The sequence below is a fragment of the Cygnus atratus genome, chromosome 11 (assembly GCF_013377495.2).
Source record: "Cygnus atratus isolate AKBS03 ecotype Queensland, Australia chromosome 11, CAtr_DNAZoo_HiC_assembly, whole genome shotgun sequence".
In the NCBI taxonomy this organism is placed as follows: domain Eukaryota; kingdom Metazoa; phylum Chordata; class Aves; order Anseriformes; family Anatidae; genus Cygnus; species Cygnus atratus.
Window position 1 is genome coordinate 2,090,203 of NC_066372.1, and position 13,345 is coordinate 2,103,547.

Here is a 13,345-nt window from a genome sequence, read left to right on the forward strand (position 1 = left end):
ACAAAGCTGCTGCTTGCCCTGTCCTATCCTTGCCTCGTGCTCCTGGTGTTTGTCTGCCAGGTTTACAGGCATTGTGGGGCCATCAGTCCTGTGGGATGATAGTGGGCTGGGGAAGGAACCCAAATCACACTGCCAAACCCTTCATAGCAGCAGAAAACCAATGCTCCAGATCCAAAACCCCACTGGTAGGACAAGAACCATCTATGTGCGCATTCAGTTCTTTTAACTCTCCCTTTGCAAGCACTGTGCTTGTTCCTAAAACACATGGCAGATCTAGAGGCAGGACGTCTGCGCTGCCACCAGGAGCCCGGGGCTCTAGCTGCGGAGGGGCTCAGCTGGGAGGAAGCAAATTTGTCAGTATTTTGAAAGAGTAGTCAGGAGGATGCGGGTAGTGAGAGGCGAGGAACCGTGACCTGAGGCTGGACACACTGACTGTGCAGCTCCCTCAAAAGCTCCCTTGGCTGGTGTCTTTCTGCCAGCTGAGGAAGCTTTGCAGAAAGCAGATCTTGTCACAGTGACTCACCAGGATGCCGATGTAGCACTCAGACACTCCAGCACGTTTCACTTGGCATTTAATTTTGACTGAGAACCAGAATAAGATAAAAAGTAACACAACACGCAATAACTGTGGCAATAACTGGCCTACTTGCAGGTCTGACAACTAATTCTAAGCTACAAACCAGCATCAAGCCAACACTTTGTAGCTGCCATGGGGCTGGACTCACAGTGAATGTCTGGCTGTTGCCATACAAAAATCCCAGCTAAAACTAAGGCCGGCTCCGGGCTGGGAGGAGGCACGGAGAAGCCCCAGGAGATGTGCTGTGCCAGGGACACAGACGGGCTCAGCAGGACATGCTCCTGCTCTGCTGTGGGGCCCTGGGGCTGGCAGGCACCAAGCATGGGAGTTGGTGGCAGGGAGAAATGTCCCCATGTGCTGCTCCGTTAAAGCCTCCCTCCTGAGTGGCATCGACCAACCCACACCAGAAACATCCTTTGGTGAGACAAGGGTAAAGCAAACTCGTCTAGGCAGCCTAAGGCATGGGCTGCTATAGCCTACTGCCCTCATGCAGCAGTTTTTTCTCTAGCTACAAGGTAAACCAACAGCTTTTTGAGTCCAAGTGCTGTTGACAGGTGGATGCCAAGCCCACCTGGAGGCTGCTCTCAAGGTTCAGAAATAAATGCTCTTGGACTTATTTTTGTGGTTGTTATCTCCTTGAGGAGTCGCTAGGACACGTTGGAGGCCTCAGATAAGATTAGGGCCAATTATGAAGGGAAGAAAGAGTTCACCTCACAGTATCTTTTTGGACAAACAGTCCAAGGCAAACAAGGTTTAGCAACCTCTCTGGGCTTGCACAGTTTAGGATCCCAATAACTCATCCTGATGCTGTAAAACTGACACGCAGGCAGGTCAGCTTTGTGGCCGGGCTGTGTCTTATCCGCCCTGACCACTTGCTTCTGCTGGCCAAACCCATCCAGGGGCCTTTTTTTTGCAGTGGGCCCAGGGATGAATGGAGGATGGCTCCATGGCTCCAGCTCTCCGCACAAGAAATATCTCCTGCCAGAGAGCTGCTATTCTGGGCATCCCTCCTGCTGCGCATTACGGCCATCACCGCTTGCTGGCCATGCACCTGGCGCCACTGAGGCGGTGCCAGGCTGGCAAGAAAAATGAGAGGAAGGTAAAATTCCTGTGCCCACACAAAAAGGTCTTTTTATAGTCCAGGGATGAGGTTTTGTACTCTGTCCCTATTTTCCACTCAGACAGTAAACAAGAAAACCAACCTGACCTGGCCCGAACAGCTAATTTGGGAGCACAGTGCAGCTGGGCCACTCTGCCGAGTGCACACACTAGCGGCCAGAGGGGAAGGTATGTGAGCACTGTGCTGAAGTTACCTGCATGGGGACGTGCCCACTTTGGGTTTGTGGAGCCCACCCTTGTGCCTTGACCTTCAGGTGGTGCTGAGGTGCTGTCTTCTGGTGTCTGTTGGCTGCTCAGCACACGGGGCTGGCTTCCAAGCTCTCTCAAGGGGTGCAGTCAGCTGGGGATACAGGGGCCATAGCTCCTGCAATTGTTCTGGCAGCAAAGCTTTGTCCCCTCAATGGCACTGCCCAAGATAAACCATGTCTTTGCTCTTAGTGAGGGGGGGGCATTGGAAATACTCCACAGCACCTGCAAGACAGGATAAAAGCAGAAGCAAGTGAGCAGGCAATGAGTGGAGGTGGCAGTGCGGTGATTTTGGGGGTGCCGCAGCGGGCACCAGGCTTGGGGCAGGCGTGGGCAGCAGTGGCCGGGATGCTGGGGAGCACCGCGGGGGCCTTGGTGGCAGCGTGATGCCTTTTGTCAGTCACATGGCTCAGGCGGCCGGGAGGAAGTGTTCTCAAGTGTCAAATGGGAAAGTTACATAACCGCTGTCCAGATCCTCCCAGCAGGGCCTAATTTCCCCCTCCAACATTAGGATGACTTCCCCATGTGCGGGTTGACAGCCGTGCCTGGGGCACACAGTGAGCCCTGTGGCTGGGGTCCCTACCGTTGGGGTGGGCTGGGGCAGCGCGTCTGGAGCAGCCCCCGGGGCCTGCCACCAGCGAGTCACGGATGCTCAGTGGGGTGGAAACACTTTCCAAAATCCATAGCCTGCGAGGCTAATTGCAGCAAGCAGCTTTGAAGCTGCTTTATTGAGAGCTCACATGCTGGTACCCAAAAGGCTGGACTCTGCAGAGCCTTGGGCCTTGCCCAGCCCACAGTAGCAGCAGCGAGGGATTCATCCTGCTGGGACTGCCACAACATCGCCTAAAATCAGGCCAGGGAGGCTTTGTGTTATGGCCTTCTCAAGGACTCTCTTCTTGGCCCACCCAAGCTATCAGGAAAGGAAAGAGGCTTTGTCAACATGACTGAAGTAAGGTTTCAGGTTGGCTTGGTTTTGATCTATTTCCAAAATGGACAGAGAAAGTAAATGACAAACCGAAATAGATGCCAGTTTGCAAGTGTACTGCATACAAATTTCTATTTGCCCAGTGCAAGGACATCCGTGAGAACCATGTCTGCAGGCCCCGAAGCAGCAGGAAGCAGCTCGGGTGCCCAGGCCCGCAGCTCGCACTCACAGGCACCTCACAAGGGGGCATGAATCACCAGCCTTCCCTCTAGGCCGTTAATCATGGCAGGATCAATAAAGGCCACATGCGTTTTTCATGTCTCAGCCATTAGCCTGACCTTGTGTGTATCTCTGTAGAGGGTAAAAAATAAAAGCATTGCAGATCAAAGCAATCAGCACTGAATTTACCCTAGCAATAGCACCCGATGGAGCTCGTTGATTTACAGCCGCTGAGATCACACAGAAGTTGTTTTGGCTGCTGAGAGCACTGTGAGGTTACAAAGCACTCATTGTCCCTGAGGAATTCAAGAAAGCGGGAGGTGGCCACTCTGAAAAGATATTCTTTAGCATTTGCTTACTTCCTTAAAAACATTGATGTCTTTCTCTTCCAGGAACGAGTGCATATGCCACTCTCAGAGGCAAATATATGAACCTTCTCCTGAGGCAAGCACACATGCCTGCATGCTGGGGGGCGGCACCCAGCGCTGCACCTCAGCATTGCCTCCTCCTGCAACACCTGCTCCCAGTGCATGAAGACAGTGCACAGTGAAGGCTGCTGGAGAACCAGCACTGCCAGCAGGAGCAGCCCCAGGCCCAGGAAGGCCCAAGGCCCTCGTCAGGGGCTGCCCAATAGCATGGCACAGCCAGTGCAGGCTGGAGACCCGAAGGCAGTGCTGCCGACCACTGGCTGTCACTATCAGGAGCCAGCTCTCTGGGTCAGCCTGCTCTGATTTTGCTTGGGATAGTCACGCCAGGAAACCGTAGGGCTGAGGAATGTCCCCGAGGAGCAGCCACAGGTCTGCTGGGGCCGCAGCCCTCAGGTGCTGCCAGACACGGGGAGCTGGAGTGGGCCTGCTGCTCTCCTGCCTGGGCCACTAGGGGTGCTCACCAGAGCGCCCTTCACCAGTGCCACTGTGGCACTTCTGTGTGCCACAGAAGTATTTGCTTGCTGGACAGAGCTCTTTATTAAGGGTTGTCTTATTTTTAATTTAAAATCATCTCTTGTTTACGCCACGCCAGCTTTGAGCCTTAAGATCATATCAGCTCCCAGCCATACACAAAGCCTCTTTCACCAACAGCCCTGGCAAAGCTGCTCGGCCCCCACTGGCAGGGTGCAGGCACCTCCTGCTGCAATACACAGCCCCGCCAGCCTCGCAGCCATCTCAGCCTGTCTGCCCACACCCCCCGGCCCTTCCCCACACAGGACAGACCCAGCAGATCTCTGGGCCGCCCCTGCCAGCAGCCTCGTTACACTGACCCCCAGAGCTGCCCCATGGCCGAGGGATGTCCCATCCCACCGCGGGGTGAAGCAGGAAGCCCCCCCAGCTCCTCTCTGGCTGTCATCGCACCACTCTTGACACCAGCGCACATTTTACTGGAAAACCTCCCCTCAGCACAGAAATAGCTGTGGCAGTGAGGCTGCGGTGAGGCTTGACAGAGAGGGCGCGTCACACCGCTTCCTCTGTGGCCACCGAGTTCTCCGAAGCAACCCACACTTGCAGCACGGCCACCTTGTCCCCCCGTGTCCCACCACCCTGCCTGGCACAGGGAGCACAGCACATTTGGGCAAGGACAGAGGTTTGGAGAGCGTGTCCATGACCTGCTGTGTTTTCCAGCCCTGGGTAGCTGCTCCCAGCACTGAACAGACAGACAGACTGCTGATCTCAGAATAACAAATGTAGGTGCAGGGCAGGGCTCTGCACGCATGCAAACCATGGGCAGCAACCTCCTCATTCAAATGCGGCAGTCAATGGCACACAGCTCCTGGCCGGGAGGACAAACACGGCCTGTCCTGTCACGTCCTGGCGGCTCTGCAGCAAGAAGCCAGCTCCAGCCTGAAGCCCCACACAGCCAGGGCTCAGCCACCTTTTCCCAACAGCCGCTGTGTCAGCACTGCAATGGGTCTGTGGGGATTTCTGGTGCTCCACAGCCATTGTCCCCCAGAAGTACAAATGCTCAAGATGCACTAGGAAAATTCCCCAGTGATGATGTGGGGGATTTTATTCAAGGGTGATTTGGGTTTAATTGTGCAGCTGGGCTTACTATAAACCTTTGGACTAGAGTATGTACCAAGTAACTCCACCTGTGTAGCTGATTGCATCAGGATATTGTTATAAAAAATGTTAGTTGGACATTTATAGTCAAACACACACATTTAATGTTGAACTGCAGCATGGGGCCAGCTGTGGGTGCCATAGAGCAGGATGAGCTCGCCCCTCCACCTGGTGCCATGTGGATGGTCCCAGGATGGGACGCCTTATATCTTGGGAACACGATACCAGTGACCTCTTCTTGCTTTCGGTAACCAGAGCCCAGCACAAGCAGCTACACATACAGTCAGACTGTTTGTAAGGCCCCAAGCAACTTAACATGACTGAGTCAGACTCCTCCATCCTTGTGTAGTTCCTTCTTACTCGCTGCATAAAGCAACAGAGTGCAGCTGCCCCATTGCCCTTTGCTTGTGGATGAGCTGCATCCATCTCCAAGCCCAGGAGCCAGCCCCTGGTCCCACCACCACCACGCTGCCCTGGGCACCAGACCCGTGCATGCTGCTTCTGGAGCCCACCATGCTGGAAACTGTCTCCTGCCCTGTCCAAGCAGCAAGCACAGTGCCTAGAGTGACACTAATCAAAACAGGCAAGGAAACTAAGTTGTTTTTTTTTCACACTGCTTTTTATTTTTTTCCTCTGCCTTTTAAAATTACAGATGAGAAAAATAAATATTGGAAGATTATCCTTTGTATCTCATGATCAGATCACAAGTTAGCATGTGACTACATGATGGAAAAACAAGTCTTTCCAGCAGATGTCAAATGTAGCTAGCAGGCTGCACTGACTGCTGTACCTTGATGTTTGCTGCCAAAGTCAATTCCTTGTGCATCTTTGAGGTAAAGAAACCTCATGATTCATCAGGATCTTATTCTAATTAAAGCAAACCGCTCAGATGACTTTCATTTTGGCTTTGCTTGTTTAGCAACTCTGAATGCAATATGTATGTAACAATAAATAGCAGCCCTCAGCCACTGTTTTGTAAACAGGCTCGAGCTCATGAATGGCAAGGGCAGGTTTTGGAGTCACCCTGTAAGTCATGTGCTCAGTGGATTGAGCAAAAAGCTTCCAGACGGCTTCGAGCAAAGGGACCAAGCAAACCAGAGCCCAGGTGCCACCGCTGCCAGCCAACATCCTGCAAGAAGGCTCACGATGTACGCTGCAGCGTGACTGAAAGCATGCAGGAGCACGGCTGGCACCACAGAGAGGAGCCACACCGCCATGGGGAGTGGGCAGGTGTCTCTCATAGAGAAAGGGGGGCCGATAACAAATGAGCTTCCTTCGTTCCCTCTTAAAGTCCTCCCTTGACACCAAGTCTCCCCCAGCCTGCAGGGACACTCCTGCCACTGTGCTCTCAGGAGAGCCACAGAGCTGTGCCTTTACGCTCGTGCTGAAGCTGAGCATTGCAAAGGCACAGCACGGAGCCAGAGAGAGGACGACAGTTTTAGGGGAAGATGTGAGCAGCCAAGGGAAGATGCCCCAGTTTTCCTCAGAGCTCCAAAACCTGCAGGAGATATGGGAAGGGGAGCAGCTGCCCCCTCCCAGCAGCTCCTCTCACCTTCCTTTGCCCATATCACTCAGTGCTTGGAACGGGAAACTCAGCAACTGTGCCCTGCTGTGCAGTGGGGCTTTGCCTGAGCCCGGTACGCTGTGATAAGCCGGTGACATTGCATCTCGCTCCAGCCGGCCTGCCGCAGCCTGCATCACATGATGGGTCAGCAGTTCATGGGAAGTCGCAGGCTGAAAGCTTGAAAAAAAAAAAAAAAAAACTTACTTCAGCCAGCTCCCTCCCCACAGGAAATAAAAGCTGGAGCTGAGCTCTAGCAATTTGGGTTTGACCAGACTTATCTTGTCTGAGGCCTGCAGTGGGTTTGCCTGACCGAGTTCCCAGCGCTGAAACCCTGCAGAGAAGGGACTCGGCCGAGGGCAGAATGACAGGGGAGGGAGAAAAATCTAATGTGTGCATCTGCCTGTGGTGGGGAGGAAAAGGGGGTCCTCGTGGAACAACCACCCTGCTGCAGGCTGGAGCAGCCCTGCTCTCCCCGTTCCTGGCTGGCGGCATGCAGGGCGAGCACGGTGCCCACCCTGGGCATCCTCTCCATGCGGGATGCAGGTGGGAGAGGCAGTGCAGCCTGTATTCCCATGCCACCGGGCTCAAGCCCATTGAGGCTGTCTGCCTGCATTTTGTGCATATTGCAGCATGGAGAGGGGTTTTTTTTCTCCTTTTGTCTAGGCATCACAGACAATTGTGCAGCTATTTTTAAAGCAGCTTTTCTTTTCCCTTACAGAGCAGCCTGAATGGCTTTCCCACCCGTGCACGGAAGCACGCTCAGCTTGGACGTCTTGTTTCATTGTGATGGGAAAGGTTATCAAGTACAAAACAAAAGTGAAATCATCCACTGACATTCCTGCGCCTAAAATAGCCGCACGCTCTCCAGTGCTGACGTTACTGGAAGGGGAGCGGAAGTCTCTGGACACAGGCTGTCCCACTCCAGGGCCAGCGTACTGACCTGGCGCCAGCTGACACCCAGGCTACCTCTGAGCTAATGTGAAATGAGGCATTCTTGCCACCAAAGATTAAAGGCCATACAGTGGGTAAGGTCTAAGGGCTGTCATAGCTTCCAAGCAGCAACACTCACAGGCAGCAGAGCCACCGCAGATAGAAACCCTAACCAGTGGACAGCTGAGCTGCCCCAGGTGAAACACAGCAGCAAGGCCTAGCTATCAGTTTGCTCGAGGCACCTCTGCCATTGGACCTACCTGTCTGGTGGCTTTCTCTTGCGTTCAGGCAGGCAGCAGCAACAAGCAGGGCAGGAGGCGCCCTGGCCTGGTGCTGCGGGCAGCATCGTCTCTGCGGGTTCATCTCTGTGAAGCAGCACTCTGCAGCGGCGCCATCACCATCAGCGAGGGAGAGGAGCGGAGGGGAGGACCTGTGGGGAAGCTCTGGCACCCAGCAGATGCTTCTCGCCATCCTGCTCACCGCCTGCAACCCAACACAGACCTGAGTGAGGCTGCAGGGCCAGCCCTGGGTGCTCTGCAGATGGAGAGGGCAGGGATGTGCAAGAGATGCATGCCACAGCTTTGGCGGGGACACGGGGACAGTGCCATTCAAAGGATGCTTCAGTGCTGGGCAGCCTTGGGATTCCCAGCCTGAGAGAGGCAGTTCATGCTCAGGGCAAGCGGGCTGAAGAGGTAAACTTCCTTCAGAGCTCAAAGACCTCATTTCTTAAATATCTTCCTATGAGAGGAGTGAGCAGCAGAAGTGCTGAAGCAGAAACCGAGGAATGTAAAAAACAGGGATAAATTACTTGCTCGAACACACAGTAAAACATTTACCAAAATTGTCCAAGGCCTTTTCAAAATAAGCAGAGTGCTCCACCGCCTGCCAAAACCCAGATTCCTTCCAGAGAAGATTTAAGACTCTTCTTCATTTGAATTTCAGTAATGAACTGATGATGCGAGTGCCTCCAGCTGCCAGCAGCTGTCTGGGCTGAGCCGCACCCTGGAGCCTCCCCGGGTGCGGAGCCGTCCCCGCACCCCGGCAGGGCTGCCGAGCGTCCCGCGGGCTGCTGCAGCGTGCGATGCACAAACAGACATGGCAGGAAATCAAAGGCAGCACTGTCTGTATGGATTCTGCTGGGGAAGGCCCAGCCTTCAGTGGCAGGCTCCAATGAGACTTTCCTGGCTTTGTTGAGTGCTATGGCTTTATCGCTGTTAAAACATGGTTTGTTTCTGTGACTTTTTCCCCCCTTCTTAAATGTCAACTTGAAAAGAAAAATTCGGGAAAGGTCACTTACCAGAGAGACTGGAACAACTCCAGCCACTTGGATAAACACAGTTAGGGGTCAGCTGCAATGAGAGGGGATTTAAAACAAGTTATTTACCTGGCTGAATAAGCGTTGTGTTTCTGAAGGAGGGTGAGACTTTAGGTACCTTGCACAAGGCAATTAATCTGCTTACCATCCCTCCATCTGCTACAGTGATCATTAACCCTTCAGAATACCCTGGGGGAGAAGACGCAGCACTCAGCATTCCGAATGCTGTGCTGTAAAGGGGCACAGACACCTGACGGAGACCCAGCCTTATGGCTGAGAGACTGCAGGCCACCCTGCACTGCTCACAGGCAGCTCTTTGCACCGCTTGCATTCAGCAAAAGGAATGTGCCAAAGACTCCCCCCCACTGAGGAGCTGCCCAGTACAAGTGATCCCAGGGGCAGACTGTGTGCTGTCCACCCACACACCTGGCAAACACCCTGCAAAGTAGCAAACAGCACCCGGAGCAGAGACCCCTTGCTCACCGCCACTGATCTCACAGCTGTAGGTTGGCACAGCCCATGCCCGCGTGAGGTGATGCATGTGCCAAACCAAGCCGAGGTACGTGGGGTAAGCAGACTTTCCACACCAAGGTCAGTGTCCGGTATGAAGGTGAGCTGTGCTGACCATCACTGTGCTTGCTCCTATGCAAAAGCTGGGCACTATGAATAACAGACTGGGCTGTGGGCAGAAAGAAACCTGACCGCCACCACTTCAGCAGGGATGCGACAGCTCCGTGTGCCTCAGCAGCCGGAAGGCCCTGCCCGGCCCAGCGCAGGCCCTGTGTGAGGGGGTGCTGGGCACGGCCCCGCGGAGCTGAGCAGCCCTCGGCTCTGCTCCCCCCAAGCCGCCTGGTGTCCACCCTGCCAGCCCTCTCTTGGCTGGTCCCCACACAAGGCACGGCCGCTGTGTTCACTCCTCAGTTGTTTTGCTAGGCCTCGCGCTACAAATGCGCTTGTGCAGCTCTTGGGCAGGAGCCGGGCCCCAGCTGCACACACACCACAGCTCCCTCAGTGCCACTGTGCCGCCCCACAGCTCTCCCCAGACTGATGGCAGGTCCCGTGAATAAAACAAGGTGCCTTCCTGGGCACGTGGAAAGGAGGGCCCTCGCACCCCTCTACATGCTTCCCAGACAGGGAAATGGCGTGAGGCAGCACGTTCCCAAACACTGCAGAGCATTCCCACCCGTTCCCCTCGAAAGAATTCATGTTTTTGTGGAATTAATAAAAAAAAAAAAAGCCCTCCGCATGCTTGCAGCAATATTTTGACTGTAAATAATCTAGGGAGCAAGGTCACATTCCCAGGCAGAAGCGCAGCAGGGGAAGGGTGGTGCGGGCGGTGTGGGAGGCCAGCAGCCCGTGCATACACCCAGTACAGGGCTCCAGAGAGCCTGGCTGGGGGACCAAGTGGGAAAAATAGAAAATTTGGGGCAGGGAGAACAAGCAGGGGTTGTGGAGGCAACATGTGAAATGATTGCACCTCTTCTTCACCAGCAGGCAGCTGTGTCCCCAGTGCTCACCCTCCTCCTGCCAAAGCCGTGCTCTGCTCTCAAGTGGCTTGCGGCTGCCACAGCTCCTCCGGGACAGGACGCGCCAGCCTCGGCCATCGCTGCTGCGCCAGCTCGGGGAGCACATGGCACAGGATGATAACGGGAGAGGGAGCGATGGGAAAGCACACACAGCGCTGGAACAAACTTAGAGCAGATGGCAGAACAAACAGCACCGGAATTTTTGTTTCACATAATCTTTTGCCCCATTTGCTCACACGCTTAACCTCTTCCTCCATAGAACGGACCTCCTCTTGGAAAAGGAGACCAGAAACACTGGAAGGCTTTCAGAGAGGCAGGTGTTTTTTTGCTCTGAGCGTCACCAAGGACAATACACAGATCCCAAAGGAGTTTGACTTTTTTTTCTTCCTTAAGACTCAGGCCAGTTTTGTGTTATTGCCCTTTTTAAAAAGATTTTACATGAAACCAACTTTTCTTTTTATTTTTAAAGGCCAGGGAAGTGTAATGCTGCTACAGTAGTCAGCTGCCTACATGAAGAGCAGTAAGAGTATGTCAAAGACACTGCGCTCCTTCACACCTCCAAACTACAGACGTGAGCATTTAGCCTTTACTTCCACTGAGCTGCTGCCACCCGTGGGAGAAGTGTCTATGCTGGGAATGCCAGCAGGATTATTGTGTATATATGTTCCTCAGGGCATGTAAGGGTTAGTAGGAGGGGAAAAATAAATAAATGAAGCCCTGCACATATTTTACAGACTTTTCAAATGCCGGAAAGCTAAGGGGTTTCTGTGGAGTCTTGGGACGGAAACCACTTACTGACTCGCTGACTCTGCAGGGCCAAGTTTCACCCACAGAAGGCAGTGACTATGCACAGCAATGCGCTCCCACATCAGAACACACCATACGGGGCCCACGGGTGCCACCTCATACTGGTCTGCACGAGGAGGCAGCTCTGTACAGCCTGGGGATCCCGCTGGGTGCAGCTGGACGCCTACGAGATCTCACTGTGCTTTGCTTGAAAATGCCACCAGCCAATTTTGGTATGAAATGCTCAAGCAATCGCATGACTTTCAAGCTCCAAGTATAATTAGGTTTAATACGTAAAACACTTGCCCATATCAAAGTGTCCACCACGCACATACCAGGGAACAAGCACTTGCCCTGCGTGTCAAACGCCAGCAGCTCTTGCCAGCCACTGCTCGTCACTACCATTTTATGAGGTTATTTTACATGAGACTGGTGGAGTTCCTTCTTACTCATGCAATATAGAAAGCCGTCTAACCCCCACCCATCTAGCACGGTTCCAGTACAACCACTCCTTCACGGTCTTGCTCCCAGCATGTGGGGCAGGGCTTGCTGCTCACATCCCCAACACCACAAGGGCACTGGGCATCTCATTAGAAGCTGAAGCACAGATTAGCTATCTGGAAAACAGCAGCAGCGACCCTTGTAAGCTGCTTTACCATCTAAGGTGGCAGTTTTAAACTGCAGGAGCAGGGACGCAGAAGGGTGAAGGTGACAACAGCTTACCAGCCAGGCTGCTTGGGACACACTGATTGCGGGCAGGGAGACATGGGGCAGGTGTGGCCACGCAGAGGTGGCAGCAGCGATCTGGCCAATGATGTATCCAGAACAAGCTTTTGCTGGCAGCTCCCAGCCAGCTTCTGGAGAAACAGGAGTCAACAGTACCTGCCCTGCATCACAGAGACACAGCTTTGTCTGTATTTTAGGAGTGTTCATAAAGCTTCATAATTAACACTTAGAAAATAATTAAAACAGTCGGGGATTCTTTTAAAGATGCTAACAGCTCCAAGTAAGAAACTGATCAGCTTGGCAGTTCAGTGCACTGAAGACAATGCTTTCCATCCAGCACTTTGAAGAAGCCAAGCACTTTTGCACTTTTAGCATGATGTATTGCAAATTAAAAGCACCAGCACGAGTTCACAACTTCGGTATCAGGCTGCAGTGCAGCAGCTCTGCAGACACCATGCCTGGTCCTCCCGGAGCAGCAATACAGCACTGTACTTCCATGGAGTTCAAGTGAACCAGGCCATCATTCCCCTGCTGACCCTGCTGGATACAAGCTGTATTTTAAAAAAGAGACAGTATCAAAAAGCTGTAAACAGGGCGTGGAGTTCCTGCTGTTACTCGCTATATGCTGATCTGTTCAGAAACAAACAAAAGAGCATGTTCAGTTAAACACAGGAACTCCCTAAAGTGAATTGTTGTCATAGGTCAGAACCATTAAACAGATTAAATCCAGAGGAGAGCAAAAACTTTCTGCAGCGTACACAGCGGCTCTCTGAAGACATGCTTTTCTAATTTCCTGTGTTGTGGTGCCTCTTCCTAGAGGAAATCATGGATTTTCATCTCCCTGATAGCATGATCCCTGGCTGAATTAAAGCTGCCATTTTAGTAGGTTTAATTCTAAACTACCAGCAATGTGCAATGCATGTCAGCTCTGACACAAAATGGGTGAATGTCCAGGAACTACAAGATTGCCAATTTGCTGGTATCAGTTACACGGTGATGTGCTAGAAACTTATCACAGGCTGTGTAGGAACAAATGACCTATTTGAAAATGAGACCTATTGACAAAGGAAGTCAGAGCCTGTCTTCCTCACCTAATTTGAATAAAGCAAATAGGCCAAGCCCAGGCAGAGAAAAATTTCAGTGAAACAACCTTGTGAGCTCAGCACAGAGCTGATTTTTCAGCTTCTCGTATTTGACTTCAGGTAAATCAGGATTTTTGTTTAAATCTGTTCTCACTTAAGAGCTTTAAAATAATTGTTAGAAGCCTGAGGTACCATTTTTAAGTTCTCTCAGTAGCAGCTGCATTTATGCAGGAACTGCACTATGACTCTTTTTAAACCCGAAAGCAAGTTGTTTCC

At 52.7% G+C, this 13,345-nt stretch overlaps 1 non-coding gene across 2 annotated transcripts; it reads right to left on the reverse strand.

Annotated features, from left to right (window-relative positions):
• Positions 1-5,754: 5,754 nt before the first annotated feature.
• On the reverse strand, positions 5,755-11,277 carry LOC118251718 (uncharacterized). 2 transcript variants are annotated; one of them, XR_007708745.1, is made up of 3 exons: positions 8,932-11,277; positions 7,895-8,117; positions 5,755-6,881 (listed from the first exon to the last, which is right to left on the reverse strand). It is a non-coding gene; the product is annotated as an uncharacterized LOC118251718 (transcript). The 2 variants fall into 2 exon arrangements; XR_004779923.2 differs by having other exon boundaries at positions 7,895-8,399; positions 8,932-10,214.
• Positions 11,278-13,345: the final 2,068 nt, after the last annotated feature.